This window comes from Ambystoma mexicanum, chromosome 4q (genome assembly GCF_040938575.1).
Source record: "Ambystoma mexicanum isolate Mex_15411 chromosome 4q, UKY_AmexF1_1, whole genome shotgun sequence".
In the NCBI taxonomy this organism is placed as follows: Eukaryota; Metazoa; Chordata; class Amphibia; order Caudata; family Ambystomatidae; genus Ambystoma; species Ambystoma mexicanum.
Window position 1 is genome coordinate 137,228,740 of NC_090928.1, and position 21,720 is coordinate 137,250,459.

At 42.2% G+C, this 21,720-nt stretch overlaps 1 protein-coding gene across 1 annotated transcript in view; it reads right to left on the bottom strand.

The window, feature by feature from the left end:
• LOC138467549 (maestro heat-like repeat-containing protein family member 1) overlaps nucleotides 1-21,720 on the bottom strand; it is a 796,923-nt gene that overhangs the window by 596,732 nt on the left and 178,471 nt on the right. The window lies entirely within an intron of this gene.

Sequence of the window (21,720 nt, forward strand, 5' to 3'; positions counted from 1 at the left end):
GTAAGGCCTTTTCAGAGCTCAGAAAATCTACCATAGTAGTAAGAATATCGTTTGCTGATCCAGTTTGAACAAGAAGTCATCAGGTGGGATCGTTCTTTTAAAGATTTTGAGATTGTCACAGTGAACTTTCATTTTCTTTTATAAGAAAACTAAAAGTGTAAACAAGTTTCAAATTCATTTGAGAAAAGAGACATTTACAGTTAAAGTTATTATAAGGAAAACAAGCTTGAAGATTGTGCGTATGATTTTAAAGTTGATTAACTGCGTGTAATGTTCTTCAAGACTGTTTAATGTGTGCGCGAACTCGCAAGTTGTCGTGTACGTGTTTTTTGAAAGCGCGCGTGTACATTTTTACGTGAAAGACGTTTCCTGAGAAAGCGCGTGTGGTTTTGCGATAGAGCGCGTGCCAAAAGAATTGCGCGAGTGAATTTTAGCGCGTGTACATTTTTTACGTGAAAGACGTTTCCTGAGAAAGCGTGTGTGGTTTTGCGATAGAGCGCGTGCCAAAAGAATTGCGCGAGTGAATTTTAGCGCGTGTACATTTTTTACGTGAAAGACGTCTCAAGAGAAAGCGCGTGTTGAGTTGCGATAGAGCGCGAGTCCATTTTATCAGCGCGTGTTATTTTTTATCGCGTTTACGTATTTTTTTACGCGCGCGGGTTTTGTAAATAATTGCGTGTGTATTTTAAACGCGTCGACAATTCTTCACGTCTTCTGATTTCACGTGTTTATCGCACACGCTTGTTAAGGAAGAAACTATACGTTCTTAGTGTATATAAGGAAACAATTCACACGCAGAAAGAAAACAGTATTTCAGGAAGTTAAAGAATATTATTTAAAGTAATCTATGCAAATGGAATTCAATGTTTTCTGAGAAAAAACTGCAATTTATGAAAGCATTAAAAACTACATAAGGTTAAAAGAACTTTGAAGCAAAAAGAATATCTAGTTCTGAAAAGAAGTTGCAAAGGCCATCACTTTAGGATTCTAAAGAGACTAGATTGGCTTGAACTATTTGCACAACACAAGATATATTTACAAGATATTCCACAAAGATTACTAACCTCTAAGTCTTTTACTGAGGTTTAAGAGGTAAAATGTTTAGAGTTTATTTAGCATAATTTTAGAAAAGAAGTTTTCTTATCATATAAGTAACCAGGTGTATTTGTTTACCACAGATACCAGAGCCTACCAGACGGTTGAAGGGCTGCAGTGTCTCCGTTGTTATTTTCTCCAAATTCCCCTTTCCCTTTCTTGGGGTTTTCAGCTCAGCTTATATTTAAGGGTTGAGAGGTGAACTCCTGGTGAGGGTCTGTGGGGCCAGCATCAGCTCCTGTGGAATTCAGTCAAGCCGGACCCTGACACTGACAGAAGAAAATGTCCAATGGGTCAAACGAACATGCACTCCAACATGGTCTCAACACATCGCCAAACTGACGTGGGTGACAGCCCTGGAAAAGCCAATCAAAATACAAAAAGAAATCCAGCACAAACTTTGTTTTCATGGCCAAGGGAGTGTGCTCATGGGCTAAAACAAACATTGCAACAACACAATTATTCTTCCAGATATGAAAAAAGGCACAGCAGCATTAATGGACACTTACTGGGTGTGTGGCAAACAAGCGTACCTGCACCTCCCACCATCATGGAGAGGTACCTGTGCCATGGTCTTGTTGCATTCAGCCTTGATGGTGATCCCGGAGAGCCATGTCCAAGGGGGGAGGGTGCCAACCAAAATGTCGCCGGCACCCCAGCCAGCAACTGATGAACCCTCCACATAAAATATCCTGTCTGAAGATGAATTACAGGACAGAGTGTTTTGCAAACGGAGGCCCTCCAACTATATTTCCAGCAAATCCTCAGACCTCCTGGCAGAGATTCCTGATCAATAAAAATGTTCAACTCTGCAGAAACTTTCTTCGCCTCTCCTCTAGTACCAGGCATCCAGGCACAAACAAATGCCAAATGGCTGCAGATCATGCGCTGGGAACTGATCCAGCTGGCCAATGACACAGAAGAGGGATTCAATGTGATCGAAGTGGAACTTTGAGCCCTGCGGTTGATGACCATGCAAAACTGGTACATCCTAGACCTACTCACAGCAATGGACGGCGGTGTTTGACGAAAAATCGGGAGTGCATGCTGTACATTCGCACCCTCTGCTGATGCTGACAATGGGACCCTATCACATGTGACATCCACCGTACACAACTTGGGTGAAAGAATGAAGAAAGAAGGGGGATCAAATCTAGCAACTGGTTCCACAACACTTTCCACTGGATACCTTTTTGGTTCAGCATAATGACGAACATTTTTGTCCCACTTATAATTTTTCTGTTACTGACTTTTGTGTGTGCCAGGTAGGGGTTCAATGTTTTGTAAAATCAATGCCTAGTTCTGCAATGATGATGGTGACAGTGGTCAACCAACAAAGGTAAAACTATGAAGGATGCACAAATACAGACGGGGAGTCTGGCCCCTCCAAATATCAGATGACTGCAGTGTATCGTTATCCAGGGGACCGGGTGGACAATTTATATCACACTACAATTAAGGAACCCTGGGAATTAGAATGGTATAAGGAAGTGTTGGTGGATCTGGATGGGGATGGGGGAATATACATGACATGCAACCCTGATGAATAGGCTAGAAGGGGCCAAAGCCTCAGAGGTGTGTGTAGGGCATGGGTGCCAATAAAATGAACACGTGCTTGGGATGAGGCAATATTGGCGGCGGAGCATTACAGGAATGCCAATATTACTAAACATGTGTTTGTTACTTTAGATGTAACGAAAGGGGGGAATGTAAGGAAGGAGGGGGCCGGTTGAGCCCCCCATACATTCTACTTGAAAGAGACAACTTGCTCTTGTACTAGTGGGGGATGCCTCTGTTGCCCTTCTGCAGCCATAGGGGATAAGGCCCTGGTATAAGCAGAAGTGGGGCTATTGCAAGACACACTTGGACTCCATTTTGTGTACCCTCAACTCCATCTTTGGACCAGGCCACATTCTGGCATTGCAAAGTCTCCTCTCCCTTCAGCAGTGCCGCGCACACAGCAGCGCTGACAGCCCCCACCTTTTTCCTCTCGCGCCTTCACCCTCCAACTCCCTTTCTCATGGATGCTCTGAGAAAAGATGTTACAAACAGACATTGTATCCTGTCACTGTTTCTCTGAGATCACTGTCCTGTGTGTGACTGAGCCGAACCATGACCGTAGTTCGTCCATCTCAACAAACCTGCTTCTGCACTTCTCACCCCCACTGTTGGAAAATGACTGCTTGTTCAACCTTGTGCCCCTCCAAAGGTATTCTTTTGATGTAACCAAAGTGTGACCCTGCTGTGCTGCCCACTCTAGAGTGCCCCCAATAAACCCAGACCCCTGTCACAGTAGATTCCGTCCTAAACTAACATGTCTCTCTCCATTCCTGTCCCTCTCTGATGTGCCAGACCAGACAGCTATCAATCCCAGCCCCTAGTTTACTGCAGGGGCAAGGCCCACACACCCTTCACTTCATGAATGACACAATGTGGGACAATGCAAACACATGTGTACAATTTATAGGCTTCTAAGATTTATTCAAAGGTATATTGATGCTTCTCCGACCTGACCCAACCTTTACCTCGCACAGACCGGCCCAGCTGAACCACGTGTGTCTGCCCTCCCGCCAAGTCATCAGCCAATCCTGTGGTGCCAGCCCATAAAGAACTATATGTGCACCCCCTTTCTAACCAATGAAACTGTAATGTGTAGCTTGTATAGAAATCATCACTGATGACACTGTAACCCTTAAAATCATATTGTATCTGTATTGTTTGCCAGAGCGCTCTTATGGCAGCAGAGTTCTCTGGATGCTGAATCTTACATAAACTTTTGCTGATTTTCAAAAACCAATCTTTTGGTTCCATTGCCTACTGGGATGTGTCATTTACTCTGAGTTTTTATTGGTACTGTGGGGAGTGAGCGGCTTCAACTGCTAAACTGAGAGGTTGTCAGTAGCGGCATGGAACTCCAAGCAGGCCTTACCTGCCAGTAATTCAGGCCCCTACTGGCATTGTTTTCATTGAGGCTCTGGCACTGTTAGCAACGGTACCGGTAATTCAGGTTTCCCATTCCCATAGTGTCCTATTGGACTCCATGGGAATAGGAAATAACAGTATAACAGTTCCGCCGCCTAAGACATCCCGGTGGCACCAAGATGTCAGGTGGTGGAAACAGTGTTAGGGGGTCACAGGTAGCCCATTGCCTAGCGGTGGGTTTTACTGTTGATCCCGTGATGAGGCCCAGTGACCGATATCGTTTTCTTGGGTATCACCCCATAATTTCGTGGAACAAAGTACAGAATCCCAAAATACAGTGAGTATTAGCTCCCCCCCAGCAACGCCCCTGGATATACGAGTCGCTCCCTTGGATATGAAGCTCGATCTTTATTGGCATTGGATTTGCCATGTTTGGCATTGAAGGCACTCTCTTTGTTTAGCTCTAGGTTGATAGCGGGATGATGCCATCGGTGTGAGGGTGATTTGTCAATGATGGTGCACATATCAATTTATTACACCGGAAGAGGCGTAGACTGACACTGGAGGGTGGTCTAGCACGTGAATCTATGAAAGATCTGATGCTGGAGATCTTAGTGTATGTACCTTTATATGTTATCCCAATGTCCCTGTACTATGCAGCAGTTATTTCCTCTTGATGGTCTAGTGGACCATGGGGCAGAAACATATGGAATTCTGCCCTTTTTACTACTTATCCTGAAAGGTTAGGAATACGTTTGGAATTTGCTAATGTGAAAGGGTCAGAGATCTTATCCTGTCAATGTGGGTGGTGGAACCCCCTAAACCTGGGGCAGGAGGCCTATCAGAGTGTTTGATAGAGCCACTCCCTCCCACGAGGGGTGCTGAGGGAGTTGGGTGGGCCCGAGTCTCTTTCCCTTCTAACTTTGCCTTTCTGCAGTTTTCAAGCACCACTTGTTACCACTCCATGGCCGCTGTGCCCAGTCCTGGCAGGTTTTATGTTTCCTCTCTTCTAGTACTACAGATCCCAGCAGTGGAGGAGGGAATGAGCACTTCCAAAGGGAGAATTGTGGTGTAGAACATTAGGGGTGCAGTAACCAGCAAGTTCCAAAACATATGCACAAGAACTATGGGATTGACTGGGTTTCTCATGGGCTACAGTTGCAGAACTCTGGTGGGCCCACGTCTCACAGCCACATGCATATTAACTCTGGGACTGACTATACTTTTTGCTGGCTGCCATGGCTGAACTCTGGCGGACCCGCAATTGAGGAAGGGGTGGGGCTTCAGAGGCATTTCAAAGCCTCACACCTTTATGACAGGACCCCGGAGAAAGACCCAGCTCGTGATTTGGCTGCAGGACCAGGTAGGCATCGGGGTCAAAGGGAGGGGCAGGAGGAGCATAAAAAGGCACACTGGGACAAGACAGTGTGGGTCACTTGGGTGAGGTCAAGGAAGGAGAAGGTGGACCAAGGGACCAGGCAGAGGAAGGACGGTGCAGTGGAGCACGGAGAAAGGTTATACTGTGTGCAACATGAGGAATTAGTTGGTGAGTGAAAGTGATACCTGGGTATGAGAGTGAGTCTATGGTGGGTGGGTGAGTAAGTGAGTCTGAACAAGAAAGGTGATTGATAGAGTGAAAGTAGGGTGAGTGTGGAAGTAGTAGGGGAAGTCTAATGTAGTAGAGTTGAGTGGGGTAGTAGAAAGAAGATTGAAGAGGAGAGAGGAGTGAAGAGGAGCATAGTATAGGGAAGAGTAATAGAGCGGGGAATAATAGTAGGGAGTGTGAAAGAGTTGTAGTAGACAGAAGAACGTCGAAAGTACAAAGCTAGGAAGAGAAAGGGAAGGGAAAAGTAGAGTGGGATGAAAAAAGTAGGGAAAGTGTAGAGGGAAGGACAGATCATCAGGGCATGCAATACAAGAGCATGACAAGTAAAGATTAAGGGCCTGATTCATGCAAGTAATTTATAATGGTGCAATTCCATAGGAAAACATTCCATGAATCACGCTCTTAGTCAAACCAAGGTGATTAAAAGACAATACACTTGGGTATTTGAAAGGCACCATTACTTGAGGTTAGTTGTTCTTGTGGGGCCCCAGGTTAGGATGCACGCAGACATTACCAGAGGGAGCAAGGGAGATAAGGCAATTGCCTCTAGGTCCACACTTGTAGCCATCCAGATTGTATGTAGTGGGGGTTACCAATCTCTAGCGACCACCTTGGGATCTAGGGACACCTGGGCTAGGGAGAGAATCCTCACAGAAGACACTAGACAGAGGGACGGCCCACAGTGAAATCTGATTCAAACCTTTTAATAAAAGCACTTTAGCCCCCTTCTAGAGTTGGTGTGTTCTTGAGGCCATCAGTGACACTAAGTTCACCTGAAAGTGAGCTTGAAACATTTACTGGCCATCTTAAAAGGTGCTAAAGGTTCTTTACTATAGCCCTAACATTCTAAAAAGTTAGAGAGACATGTAACACATGTTATTCGTCTCACCTTTACTGGTGCAGCATCCCCATATTAGCTGGATGGATCCTACGCTAAATCCAGTCCATGGAGCAATCACATATTCACTGACAGGGCAAATCTTTGAGCACCCTGCACCCAACACATAAATATGCTAAATAGAACTTACGTTATTATACATCTGTGCCACAAAAATGTCATTTGCATGCCATAACAAAAGTATCCTGCAAAGTCCTTCTTAAGTAATCCAATGTACTGCTTTTTTGGAAGGAAGTCATTTACAAATATGTTTAGAACAATACAGGTATAACGTGTATGGAAACATATATGATTATGCTGATTGTAAAAAACTAATTTGCTGAGTGATTCTGTTTCACATTCCTCGCTGCAATGTCTGCAAATATGAACGTGAGGTGCAGAGAGGGTACATTATGCCTAATAATGTATTATAGTATGAAGAGATTGTGCCAATTTATAAATTGAGTCTTATGTAGAGCAACCTTTGCTCTTTGTGTCCTGTTAATGCTTTGGTTCCTAGAAGTAAGGGGTTGTGTGATGGTGAGTGGGGATAGGGCATGTAGAGCAAATGTGCTGTTGCTAAAATGTTGGTGCGCAGCAGATCAGAGAAAGCATGCTGTTCTGTGGGCGTCCACATATAAGAAATGTGTGGTGATGTGTTTGTTGCAGGGTGAGCTCCGAGGGTAGCAGAGCTGCTTCATGGTGGAGAGAGTCTGGGGACAACATCTCAGTTTATGAGAACTCAGTAGTGGGGACACAGAGGGTATGCTGGTTAGTGTGTGATGTGAAGGTCACGGTTTAGTTTAGTTTAGTTTAATATTTATAATGCGCAATCCATGGAGTAGTGGGCATTAGGGGGCGGACAAAACATAAAAGGGACAGATTAAAATAGGCAGAATTGGTGATCCAGGATAATACAGGTACAAAGTCAGACAAACATCAGGGTCTTCAACTTTTTCTTAAAGGAGTCAAAGGAGCTCTGAAGGCTGAGATCTGGAGTTAGGTTATTCCATGCCTTTGGAGCTCCTTTTTCCACCTTCATGGTCCTGCACCTGGGAAGCATCAATAGTTCCACATTATTGGATCTAAGGGTTCTCCTACCCGCTTTATCAGAGATAAGGTCCTGAAGATAGCTGGGCATTAAGCCTTGTCTGCATTTAAAAGTGATGACTAATAATTGATAGAGTAAGCGTGCATCAATGGGGAGCCAATGGAGAGATTGCCTTGCAGCTGAGATGTGATCTCTTTGAGACAAATCCCAGACTGCTCTCACAGCCCCGTTTTGTATTACCTGCAACCTGTTGCAGTAGGTTTTACTAATCCCAACAAGGAGGTTGCAACAGTAATCGATTTTAGATCCAATGATCACTCTATTGTCTCTGCATTACTCTGACTAATGAGTGGTCTAAGATGTGCAAAGAGCTTAATATAATATGCTTATGCAGATACAATACTTCCTACATGAGCTGTCATAGTAAGCTATTGATCAAATATCACACCCAGGGCCTCATTAGGACCCAGGCGCTAAGTGTTTAACGGCGCCGTAAAAGGCTGCGGCGCCGTTAAACACTTAGCGCCTAATTACGAGGTCCCTTTGCGGGACCCGACCTTAACGCCTGGTTTTTCCAGGCGTTAAGTACGGGACCCGCAAAGGGACCTTGGTGCTAAGTATGGTGCCGCAATTTGCGGCACCGTACTTAGCGCCTTTACCATTAACATGGAGCCCTATGGGGCAACATGGCAATGGTGAAGGGGCAATGGTGGATGGCGGAATTAGCGCCACCACACACCTTGGAATGTGGCGGTAATTCGGCCATCCACCATGCCGGACTCTGGCATGGACCATGGTGCTAATAGGGTAGGCTATTAGCACCATGGTCCAGCACCGGATTTAAGACAGGGCTGAGTCTTTTAAGCCTAACGGTACCCGGCCCTCGGAAAGGGATGCATTTACAAACTTACAAATCGCTTCCACCAAAATCGGGGGGCAGGGTTGAACTACAATGGCTGAAGAAGAGTCACCTCTGCATTTTGTAGCTTTAAGCTGTTCAATTATAATGGATAACTCACCCTCCGCTATATTTGAAAAGCTAAATTGAGGAATAGTTGGACTTCTAACATACAGATCCTTAATGGCCTCAATGGCAGTAGTGTGAGTATTTCTTTTTTCTGAACTGTATCTGACCTGATGCCATTCAGTTTATATTAAATATCGTGACACCATATCACATCCTTTATGAGGCAGCTGGAGTTGGCCGAGCTAGTAGAGTCTTGTTCTTTTAAAATATTGGAAAGTTCCTTAGTTAGTGCATTCACAATGCCAAGATTCAAATAGTTTTTCTCAGCCTCGATAATCGCCCATCTGTATGCCTTAGCTGCTTCTTTATAGTTTAACAGGGCTTCTGGCAAAGAGTTTGATTTCCAAGAATACAGCATTTTCATGGTAGCAGATTTAAGCTTTCTTATCTCTGGTGAGAACCAGGCTTCATTATCTGTCCCTACCTTCACCTTTCTGTGTTTGAATAGCGCTAAGCGATTGGAAATATTATCCAAGTTATCAAGAATATATTTAGACATATCCTCTAGTGAAACTAGAGGGGGAAAAGGTAATTGATGGGCTCAATAGGGGTTCACCTTTTTCTCGTGTGAGTAATTTTAGGTTCCTACTCATTCCTACTTGAATGCTCCTGCCCGTCATTTTCGTAGGAAAATCTGCCTGTACATTGAACAATAAATAATAATGATCAGACCATGGACAAGGACATACCTGGAGGTCCTTAGTGCTAACCTTTAGAGACAACACCCAGTTAAGGGTATTCTCCAAACAGTGGGTAGGCACATGAACTATTTGCTCAAATCCTAAATCCTTTACAGCTTGCTCCATATCTCTTGCAAGAATATCACATTTGTGTCCTAGCCAATAATATAGGTGACCCAATACTAAAAAGCTAGAGTTTGGATTTAAAATCGATAGCAGATGATTAGAAAGGGCAGAAATAAAACCAGAAATGAGTGTCAGTGGTCGATAGATAAGAAATACATTCAATGTGGTTTCTGCATTAAGGCCTATTTTTTTATTTTAATAATTTTTATTAAGATTATTGCACAGGTACAATTAATCATAAAGCAGATATTCATGAGGATGTGGAGATACAAAGGTGAGAAAGAATCGAACCGAACCATGTAATAGGCCAATACAGAAATACTAGTAGCTAAGAAAACGTTACAAGAATGTATTAAATATAAATAGATAATGAATGATAAAGGTTCAAAGTTCGTGCAATCTGCTAAGGTAATGCCAGAATTGAAATTGATAACAGACAAGGGAATACAAACAGGGTACTAACAGAGACACAAGAGGTCAAAAAGGAAGGGAGAAGGCAAAATATAGAACAATATACATTTTGACATGCAGCATTGACACATTAAAATAAAGCATCAGATGGTACAACAATCAAAGTGTATAAAGGATATATTCAAGTGCCATGTGAGGAGGCTTTAAAACAATTCAAGTAGCGAATATAAAAAGACCATTTTGCATTATATTTAGGAATAGAGTCTTGATAGTTAGCCATGCATAATTCTAACCTTTGAATGTGGGAGATGTTGTTCCACCATCCTCTGATAGAAAGATAGTGTGAGCTCTTCCAATTTGCAGTAATTACTTTTAAAGCAAGAATAATAAGTAAATCATGGAGTTTACCAGAGGCATGTAAATCACAAGAAGTAATGGCTAAGCTGCCCAAAACAATGTCCAGAAAGGAGAGCGGGATGTCCACCTTGAAAATACGTATAAGGATTCCCCATACATCTTGCCAAAAATGTGAACACAAACGGACACTAATCATCAAGGGTACACCCAAAATCAGCCTCCCACACCAAGCGCACCAGTTGTGTAACAGGATTTGAGGCCAAAGCCTCATAGAATTTAAAGGCCCAGTGATCGGAAACCATAGTAAGCTGCAGCAGTCTAAAGACATCAGGTGAAAGAATATTATTAGAAAAAAGGTGGAGAGCATCTAGACAAGCGTTTATCAGTTTGTTGAAAAAATTGAGATCCGAATTGGGTATTGAAAATGAATGCTTCAGTTGCTGGAAGGACAGAATGGAAGGACCATTTATTATTTGTTGAAAAAATCTGATGCCTTTTTTTAACCAGGAGCTTCGACTTAGGGGTCCTATTGTTAATGACAATATATTTATTGTGCCTCAAAAAAGGAGACAGGTTTTTGTTGGGAGTTTTAGTACAATGAAAAAGATAAACCCTTAGGGCTGGGATGGAGGCCTTGATGTGGTTTGATTGAGCAATAAAGGTATGGTTAAATAAGTAGATGAGGTACGGTAATTCGTAAGGAAAAACCAAGCATTCCTCTATAGTAAACCAAGAGGGCATATCTTGAATGTGGGTAGGGGTAAACCAACACTGTGATTGTTTGTTGAGGAATGCCATGTGATATATTTAAAGTCAGGAAACCTAACACCCCCCATATTATATGGAGCCTTCAGCTTAGCGACAGCAATACTTTTGCACCTCCCATACCCGCATAAGAAATTAAGCAGGATAGAGTTAATGGATTTAAACAAGGACAAAGGAAGTAGAACAGGAAGGAGCTGTAAATAATGTAGAATAATGGGGGAGAGCATCATTTTGATTGTTTCAAGCCGGCCCCACCACAAGAGATATAGAGGGGACCACTTAGTGGTCAGGTCTTTAAGTTTGTTTAGCAGTGCTTGTGTGTTTAGTTTGATAGTGTCATGTATTGTTGGGGCAAAAAGGATTCGAAGATATTTAATAGAATCACTAGACCATTTGAGGCCAAAGACATCTATCTCATGCTTAAGACAAAAGGAATTGAGTGGTAGTATTTCAATTTGTCTTTGTTGAGTTTGTATCCAGAAACAAGGCTAAATAAATGGAGAGTATTTAGTAAGTGGGGAAGGTGGAGCTTGGGATTTTTAATGAAGATGAGGCTATCATCTGCATATGCCGCAATTTTGATATCAGATGTCTCTCCCGGAATTCCTTGTATATTTGTATCAGATCTAACGAGTTCCAGCAGGGGTTCTAGCGAAAGGATATATAAGATAGGGAAAAAAGGGCAGCCCTGCCGTGTACCTCTAAGCAGTGGGAAAAGGATGAAAATTGACCATTAATGTTAATAGACGATTTGAGGCAAGAGTATAGAAGTTTTACAAAGGATACACATTTTTCCCCACATCCGTGCCATTGGAGTGATTGAAACATGAAGTCCCAGTTGACACAGTCGAAGGATTTTTCTGTGTCCAGCCCAATAGTTGCATAACCCTGTGTATCTTTTTTATCTTTAGGAACAACGTTAAGAGCATTAAGTAATAATCTGGCATTAGAAGAGATGCTGTGGCCTTTGACATAACCGACTTGGTCTGTTTTAATCAAAGCAGGGAGTGAGGATTCTATTCTGTTGGCCAGAAGTTTAGCGAAAATCTTGCTTTCAATGTTAATAAGGGATATAGGATGATAATTACAAGAAAATGAAGGATCTTTTTCAGGTTTAGGGAATAGAATGAGTAAAGCTTCAGAGAATGATCCAGAAGAGGATTTTTCATGGATAAAGTAAGAAAATAAAGATTTAAGTTTAGGAGTAAGGCAATTAGCACCAGTGTTATAGAATTCAGCCGAGAGTCCATCTGGATCTGGGGCTTTACCTCTGCCCAAACCTTTAATGGCGAATGCAATCTCAGAAAGTGTTATGTCATTATCCAGGTGAGAGAGATCCTTTAGAGGGTAGGATGATTTATTAATTTTATTGAGAAAAGATTTGATGTTCTTGGACGGGATATCAGTATCAGGGGTATATAGATTTTCATAGAAGTTTTTGACACAATCCATTATGTGTTTAGTGTGATTGTGTATAGTGCATGATGAGTCCTTTACCTGTGATATATAAAACATTTCTTAATCTTTAAATATGAGGCGAGTGAGTTATTGGCCTTATTGGATGTTTGGTATATCTTTGTTTTGTATTTAAGAATGGTACCGGCAGCTAGGTCTATAAGTTCTTGGTTAATTAGGAGGCTTATGGACATGACCTGACATAGATTTATCTCACTGGAGTTTTGATAATAGTGTTGTTCAGCAGATGTCAGCTGAGAATATAGATCATCCAGATGTTTTTTCGGCAATTTTTGTTTTCCTTGCTTAGTAATCCATAATGTGGCCTCTAAGTGCGACCTTAAAGGCATCCCAATTGTTAACTGTAGTTGTGTCACTATCTAGGTTTTCTTGAAAAAATGGTTGGATGAAAGATTGGACAGATTCAATAAACTGATGGTCTTGTAATAGGTAATGGTTGAATTTCCATCAGGAAGAGGGTTTACTAATATCCTCCAACTCAAAGGATGTACTCACAGGGGCATGGTTGGAAATAATGATATTGGAAATTGTAGAGTCAACAATAGTCCCTGTAAGACTCTTGGAGGTAAAAAATATAGTCAAGACGAGAAAGTGTGTTGTGTGGAGAAGAATACATGTAAAATCCAATTGTGTCAGATGGGATAGTCTCCAGGAGTCGATTAGGCCAGTCTCAGCAAGGCAATTAAGGAAGGACTTGTGAGATTTAGTCGTTTTGATTTGATTTACGGTCTAGAAATGGGTCAAGGATTAACATCACCACATACTATAAGATTTGGAAAGTTGTTTTTAAGAATTCTTTCTTTAACAGTAGTACAAAAACCAGGATCGGGCAGGGTGGGTCCATAGATATTCAGAATGGGTAGATGTATGGAATCAATCAAGAGTTTAACCCATACCCATCGCCCTTGGGTACCAGCATCCTGATCTATAATTTTGAAAGGTCGTTTTCTACTAAGTAGTATGGATACTCCATTTCTCTTGGCTACAGCTGGGCTAGTAATGACTTCCCTGACCCATGCAGATTTAAGCTTCATAGCCTCTTTGATAGTTAAATGGGTCTTGTAAATAAGCTACAGATGGTTTAAGCTTGTTTAAATGTGTGAGAATCTTACATCTTTTGATGGGATTGTTACAACACTCAATATTCCAAGTCACGCATTTAAATACCATAATCCAGATTTGCTAGTGATAGAAATATAATAAGGAACCGTAATGAACAGACATCAGAAAAGTATATTATTGTGAAAAGTTTCATCAATACAACATGTTTCAATACTGTCGAACAGCAATAATAATCCCTAAGGTCAGGACACAACAAGAACACACATGAGGTAACAGGGAAAGGATAAGGGGGTCTGATCAGGAAATATATGGACTGAGGTAGAAAAAATTGAGAAAATATAACAAATATGATAAGCAAAAACCTCAGCATAAGAAAAAGGAGATCAGACCAGGAAATGGGAAAAAGAAAGGGTGACAAATGCAGTGGAGGCAGGTGACACCTGCTGGGCCGTGAAAAAAAAAGAAAAAGACGGCACACAGTTGAAGAGGAATGCTGAAACAGCAACCATCCCACCTAGTAAATGGTAGAATATGATAATTGCATCAAGTGAAGGCTCCACAAACTGGCTAAAATGGCAAAGAACTTCTAAGTTCCAGAAGAAGTTGAGGAATCCAAGGAAGGGGAAGTGTCCATGGTATCTGTTTTGATAGTACGTATGAAGGTTTTTAACTCAGATGGGTCATCGAACATAACTGAGCGGCCTTCATATGTGATCTTAAAGGAGCATGGATGATACAAACCATAATGGACGTTGAGCTGTTTCAGAGCTGGGTGGAGTGAGAGAAATTATTTCTTACGTAGAGCAGTGCTTCTAGCAACACCCTGCAAAATATAGAGCTTGCTCCCATGCCAAGTTAAAGATTTTATTTCCTTAGACTTAGACAGAATAAGGAGATGGGTGTATTCGAGTAGATAAAATATAAGTGTACTAGGAGGTGGAGGTCGCTGAGAACATGAGGTTTTGAATTGCCAATGCGATGTGCTCGCTGTAGGTTAAATGGCGTTTCTCCGGGTAAGTGAAGAATAGCTGGCAGTAATTTTTGCAAGAAAGCAATGGGGTTTGCTCCTTCAGACCCCTCGGACAGACCAGAAATTCGAAGGTTATTGCGTCTGCTCCTATTTTCTAAATCTTCGTTATTTCTCTGAAGGTCCTTGACAGACTTTTCAAGTACTGCCACTCAGGCAGATAAATCTTCCGTTAGGCCTACTCTTCTCTCCACTTTCTCCATTCTGTTATCGAAGCTCTGCCATCTGTCATCCAGCTGCTGCAGTTTTTGGTTTGTTGTTTCGATAAAAGGCTTGAGTGCTCTAATCTCCAGTAAGATAGCTTCAATGGCAGGATCATAAATGGTAAGCAGGTAGGTGAATCACATTTGGGTCTTTTGAGATTGATAGAGGGGTTATTAGAATCTTTTAGGACCTGTGCGTTTTTGCTGGCGGCCATTTTGTGGAAGATTGTGATAGGGTGAGGACTCTGATGGGAAGCACAAGCACTGAGGCACAGAACATTAAGGGCCTGCAGAGATGTAAGAAGAAGCACTCCACAGGTCAAAGACAAATTATTTTGACAGCAAGATTCAAAGTTAAACCTTATAGTTGTGTAAATCCACATGTATTCTTTTTCCAACAGTATCAGATGAGCGTCTTGTAATTAACACTTATCTATTCAAGTAATCTGGACAACTATGATGTGAAAATGCTCCAGAACACAATTTTATAATGATAAAGATAGCTTTGACATACATGTGAATCAGCACTGCATGAAAACACCCAAAATTGTACCCTAGCAGCAGAGTGGTGAAGCGAGAAGCAGTAATAATGATCTCAGGTTTTACAACACAGCCCTTGGAATGAGGGGCTCAGCTAACAGAACAATTATCACTACATTTAAAAGTCCCTGCAGTTAAAGTGAGTATCAACAGGAGTAGATTCGCCCGAGGAGTCCTTTCAGGGCCAAAGCAAAGTAAGAGAAAAATAAATAAAAGTATCACAGGAAAAGGGCAAATGATAGTGATCCAGCTTTGACGTTCGGTGAGAAAAAGCACCATAGGATGTATGCAAATTGTTCCTCTCCTTAATTATTATTATTTATTAATTATTATTATTTTTTTATTTTTCTTTCCTTTTTTTTCCTCTTTCCTTTTCTTTGTTTTTGTTTACCGTCCCAAATTCCGCCAAATTGTTTTATGTATCCCCTATGCCCCTCCCCTGCTTACTTGCAGTGTTGATACAAATCCATTATGGGGTGCTTACTGGAGGAGGAGCCTTGTAGGCCCAACGCCGGCACATCGAGGTGGGTGTGTCACCGCGAGGCTCCTCACGGAGGACAGACACATCAGGAAGCAGCTGGCGGAAGAAAGACGTGGATCTGCGAAGTGGTTCCAGAGACGTGCAGCGACGAGAAAGCTTCACTGAGGGAAGACAGGTAAGTCGGGCGTTCAAGTATGTATACAATTATGAGAATTGTTAATGCAAGCCTTCACTTAATGCCAAATATATAATGTGGCAGGACCGAGCGGCTGAGTCAGGAGGCCATCCGTCTTGGCGTTCGGCCATGCCCCCGTGTCATTAAGCCCTATTTTTATGTGTAGCGAGTCAGCTCCATTCATAAATTGAGCATTAACTTCCCATATAGTTAAGGAAGATTTAAAAATCTCTGCTATCCCTCCCCCTCTTCCATCCTCTCTATCTTTCCGTATCATATTATATCCTTCTGGAATGGCCAGATTAAGAGAGGGACCAGCTGCCAGATGTCCCCAGGTTTCGGTTATGGCACAGACGTCAATTTTATTTTCATCTATAAAACTAGCAACGTCTAAAGCAGGCTTCACTAGTGACCTAGCGTTTAGAAGCATCCAAGACAGGTTGTACACTGGGGTAATCATGTGATTTCCTATCGGCGGGTCTACCTGTCCATCTGTTGTAGTGGGCAGGTAGTTGTCAAATTGCATGTTAGGTTCCAGACAAATGTCAGTGTCCCGTATTGGGGCATCTGTAACGCTGAGAACCATGTTGTTCTCATGTAAGACAGCAGTAGAACTAGAGGTACAGTGGGTCTTACCAGGTGAAATACTGGAAAGGTTAGTGCAGGGGATAACAGGTCGTTAATTTAGGTCGAAATGACCGAAAAAAAAGGTCGAAACAACCAAAAGTTCTAAAAATGCTACCACCAAAGGATCGAACAGCAAAAGTTCGATCCTCTGGTGGTAGCATTAAAATAAAAATGGGGCTGCGGGGGTGTCCCCCGCATTGCCCCGCTCACTATACTTTATGGTATGGCGAGCGGGGGCTGCGGGGAACACCCCGCAGCCGTCCGTTTAAAAAAAAAAAGAAAAAAAAAAGAAAAAAAGAAAAGGACCCTGCAGCGCCAGTTCCCAATCACAGAAGTGAAAGGGAACTGGCGCTGCAGGAACCAGCGGGAAGGTGAAGGTAAGTGGGGTTTGTGTATGTTGGTGGTGTGGGTGTGGGTGGGGGTGTCCTGAGGGTGTGGGTGGGGGGTGTTATGGGTGTGTGTGTGTGCGTGTGTGTGTGTGTGAGAATGTGTGTTTTGGCAAATTATCGGGGCTGAAATGTCCAAAACAAAGTGTTCGAACTTTTGGTAATTCGAACATTTCGTTTTCGGATATTTCAGCCTCGATAATTTCCCCTTCGGTCAAATCACTGGGATTCGTTATTTAACAATAACGGGTTGGCTGGCAGTGTAACATCTGGAGAACTAGTGTCAGGACCATACACTGGGTGACTTTCCTAGGAGTTGGTACGTTAAAAATGTTCCTTGTGGCCGCAATGGCTTCAGGCACTTCTACGATTCCCATTGAGAGGACGCTGAAAAGAAGCCGAGGCTTCCTCCCTTCCGGTCCTGCACGGACCGGCACACACCGGCTTGTCTATATACATGCCGGCGCTCACGTGCCTGATCAGCAAATTAGTTGTCCCGAGGACTATTGGTTTGATGGGAAAGCTTTTCTATCAGGCAATGAATAGTCAATGAGAACAAACTGCTAAAACCACATTGTTTCTGGGAGCAATTATAAAAACAAAACACGGCGAACTGAGCGTTAAGAAAGTTTGCAAAGGCAGTAAGGTAAAGAAGGGCTAACTGCGGTCAAATAAAAGTAAGCAATGCTATAATTTAAAAGCACAGATTTAAAAATATAGCGACTGCAAATCAACAATTACTAAAACAATTGAGCACACTCAGCACACATGCGTATTAATAAAAAGAAGTGAAGCGAGGGCGATAAAGCCTGCTATTTGAGTGTCTGTCAGGCTGAGAGGTCCTGTATCCGCGGAAGCTGCTGAACCCCCGACAATCCCCCTGAGATGTATTTCCCAGAACTAGTTTTCAATACAGCTCTGTAAACTACACCCCAAAGGGAAAGGGGGAATGGGACAACAAAACAACACCAGGCAGACTGCGTCAAGGCTAATCAGTGCTGAACCTGCAGAGGATAAAGAATAACATATACACTTTCTTAATTCACTTACTTAACCTTATGAATGGGAAGTAATTAATCCTTAACTAATAATTGAGAATCCTACCTGGTTCTTCTCTTGAAATTTCTTAGAGAAGCGGATAAGAAGCTGAAAATCTCTCTTACTTGCGATACTAGAAATTCCCAGCAACTTCTTACATTAGGCAAAACTGGAAGTTTTAGTTCTTTGTTTGTCTTTTTTCCAACTTGCACTGGTAGTTCAATTAGATTGTCTTTAAAATGTTCTTTCTTGTAATATCAAAACTTTTCAAACTATTTATAATTATCTTGAGTCTTTGAATCCTTGAAGAAAGAGGAAAAAACGTGCTAACTGCACACGCAGGTTATTTCCATTAATCGTTGAACTTCACATAGAAATCTTCCTGGTTGAAGAACACGCGCAAACGGATGAAGACGCGCGATCCAAGTAATCCACACGCGCAAAAAATCCACACGCGCAACAATTCACACGCGCAATGGTCCACACGCGCAATAATATTCTCCTGCGAGACACGCGAAATAAGAACACCCGCGCTATTGAGTTCAAAAGCAACGAAGTGATTGTCACGCGCAAAATTACTCGCGATGGAAAAAACACACGCGCACTCACAAGGCACGCGACGAACAGATTCTCGCGCTTAAAATCACACGCGCTTTGTATTTCACACGCGCTTTGTACACACGCGATAAAAATCACACGCGCTTTATATTTCACACGCGAATTGTATTTCACACGCGCATTGTACACACGCGATAAAAATCACACGCGCATTGTATTTCACACGCGCTTTATACTTCACACGCGCTTTGTATACTCGCGCTAAAAATCACACGCGCATTGTATTTCACACGCGCTTTATATTTCACACGCGCTTTGTATTTCACACGCGCTTTGTAGTTTTCACGCTGCGTATAGCTTTTGGCGAAAAGGATCTCTCGCGCAATAAAACACACGCGCTTTTAAAATGGCACGAGACCAACCTCTGCTCGCGCTCGGAATACAAACGCTAGAAAGCACGCGCTCACTTGAATACGCACGTTACAGTCAAAATCTCGCGCTAAGGAACACCGCACTGGAAACACAAGCGCACACCGATAGTTCAATTGTTTTAGTTGAAACACTACTTTTAACGAATTTTCAAGGAGACTGTATTTAAGATGAACAGATTTACAGTAGAAATAAAGTCACTTATCTCCTTAGCGAATTCACAAAGATTTCCTGCTTTTCCTATCTTCCAAAACGAATTCCTGCCAGCTGAAGACTTCTCCTGAACCCCCAAGAAAGTAGCCGCTCAACTGCTGAGATCTGAAGGATAAAATCCACCAGGCCTAATACTAAAGCAGGAGCAGCCACTGAACACGTCCTCTCAGATGGGGTTTTGATGATGAAAGGCACAGAGTGACAGTTTAGAATGTTCATTGTTGTTCAGCATTGTCTTCTAGCCAATCAGAGCTGTCACTGTGAGGCTCCATCTTGCCTTGGGTCAGAACCAGGATTCTGAATCATCAAGTTAAGGCCTAACCAACTATAATGGAAAACTTCCCACCCACACAAAGCTAATCTGAAAAGGATAAATAATGAAAAGGAAACTTGAATAAGAGAAGGAAACCTGACAGTACCCCCCTCCTAATGCCCAGTCTCTGGGCCTATCTTGTGTGGGTATTTAGCGTGAAACTTAGCAACTAAACGGGGGGCATGTACATCAACTGAATCTTCCCAAGAGCGTTCCTCCGGTCCATATCCCTCCCAATCAATCAAATACTGCAATCTTCCCCTCACTTTCCTAGAATCCAAAATTTGTTTAACCACAAATTCCTCAGATGAATCCTCCAAAATCACAGGGGAAGGTGGTGTTCTGAATCTAGCTCCTGAACAAACTGGTTTTAAAAGACTAACATGAAAGGTAGGATGTACCTTCAACTGCTTGGGTAATTTCAATCGTACTGCCACAGGGTTGATGATTTTCTCTACCTCAAAAGGGCCTACAAATCTTGGACTGAACTTATTCTTCCCCTTAATTTTCAGGTATCGGGTAGAAAGCCAAACTAAGTCTCCCACCTTATATTCAGGACCAGTTTTTCTTCTCAAATCGGCATATCTCTTATATTTCAACTTATTTTCTCCCAGAACCTTTTTTCCTCTATCCAAGTTATTTTTCATTATCAACAAGCGATCTTCCACTCTAGGATTCCCTGAATCCTCCTCCAACACCTCAAAACTCAGAAAGCGAGGATGAAACCCACGACCCAACAAGAAAGGGGACATAGAAGTAGCATCTTTTCCACAATTATTGTAAGAGAATTCTGCCAACCACACCAAATCCACCCATTCCTCTCTAGCTTGTAAATAACACCTTAAAAACTTCTCCAATTCTTGATTTACTCTCTCCACTTGTCCATTACTTTCCGGATGATACCCAGAAGTCAAACTAACTTCCACTCCAAGTTTCTTACAGAAGGCCCTCCAGAATTTTGAAATAAATTGAGATCCCCTGTCAGAGATAACTTGACTTGGGAGTCCATGTAGTCGAACTACACCTTGCAAAAAACTATGAGCCAGTTTTTCCGCGGTAACCTCTCCCTCTATTGGTAAAAAATGTGCTTCTTTAGTAAGAAGATCGACCACAACAAGAATGGTAGTACAACCCTTATCTTGAGGGAGATCTACTATGAAATCCATAGAAATTGTGTGCCAAGGACGAGGAGGAACAGGTAACGGCTCCAATAAACCATGCGGCTTCCCAACTTGACTTTTCGCTTGTGCACAGACTACACAAGTTTTAACAAAATTCAATGTGTCTTGGCGAATTTTTTCCCACCAAAAATTTCTTCGAACCAGTTCCAGAGTTTTTCTGAACCCAGGATGTCCTGCTAAAATGGATTCATGACAATTTCTCAAAACCTTTTCTCTCAACTCATCAGTAGGTACATAAAGCTTATTATCAAAAAAAGGAAGATTGTCTTTCAACTTTCTAGCTGGATCCAGTCTCACCCACTCCTCCATCTTCTGCAAGGACATATTTTGACGAACTTCATTCAAAAAATCCATTTCTTTAATGGCTCCAGCTAACAAAAAACGTTCTGGAGCAATTATAGGTTCTGGTTCTATAATCTCTTTGTCTTCACTTCCAGGAAATTGGCGAGATAACGCATCAGCTTTTTTGTTCTGACTTCCAGGTTTAAAAGTCACAATGAAATCATAATCTGCAAAGAACAAAGACCAACGAAGTTGTCGTGGAGACAAAGTTCTTGCAGATTTTAAAAACAATACATTTCTGTGATCAGTAAGGACCGTTACTGTATGTCTTGCTCCTTTAAGAAAATGTCTCCATTCTTCAAAAGCGGACTTTATTGCTAACAGTTCCCGATCAGCAATTGTGTAGTTCACTTCAGCAGCAGAAAACTTTCTAGAAAAGAATGCAACTGGATGTATTTGACCAGTAGTTTCATTCCTTTGAGAAAGCACCGCCCCCAACGCTAAATTTGAAGCATCCGCCTCCACAAAAAAAGGTTTAGAAAGATCTGGATGAATTAGAATTGGACTAGAAGTAAATCTTTGTTTTAACTCTTGAAAAGCCTTTTCTGCTTCAAGGTCCCAGTCAAATTTCACTCCTTTTTTCAAAAGTCTCGTTATAGGAGCAACCAGTCGAGAAAAACCTTCTATAAATCTCCTATAAAAATTGGCAAACCCTAAGAAACTTTGTATTTCCTTAACCTTAGTAGGAGGGGGCCATTCAAGAACGGCTTGCACCTTTTTAGGATTCATTTCTAAACCCTTAGGTGAAATTA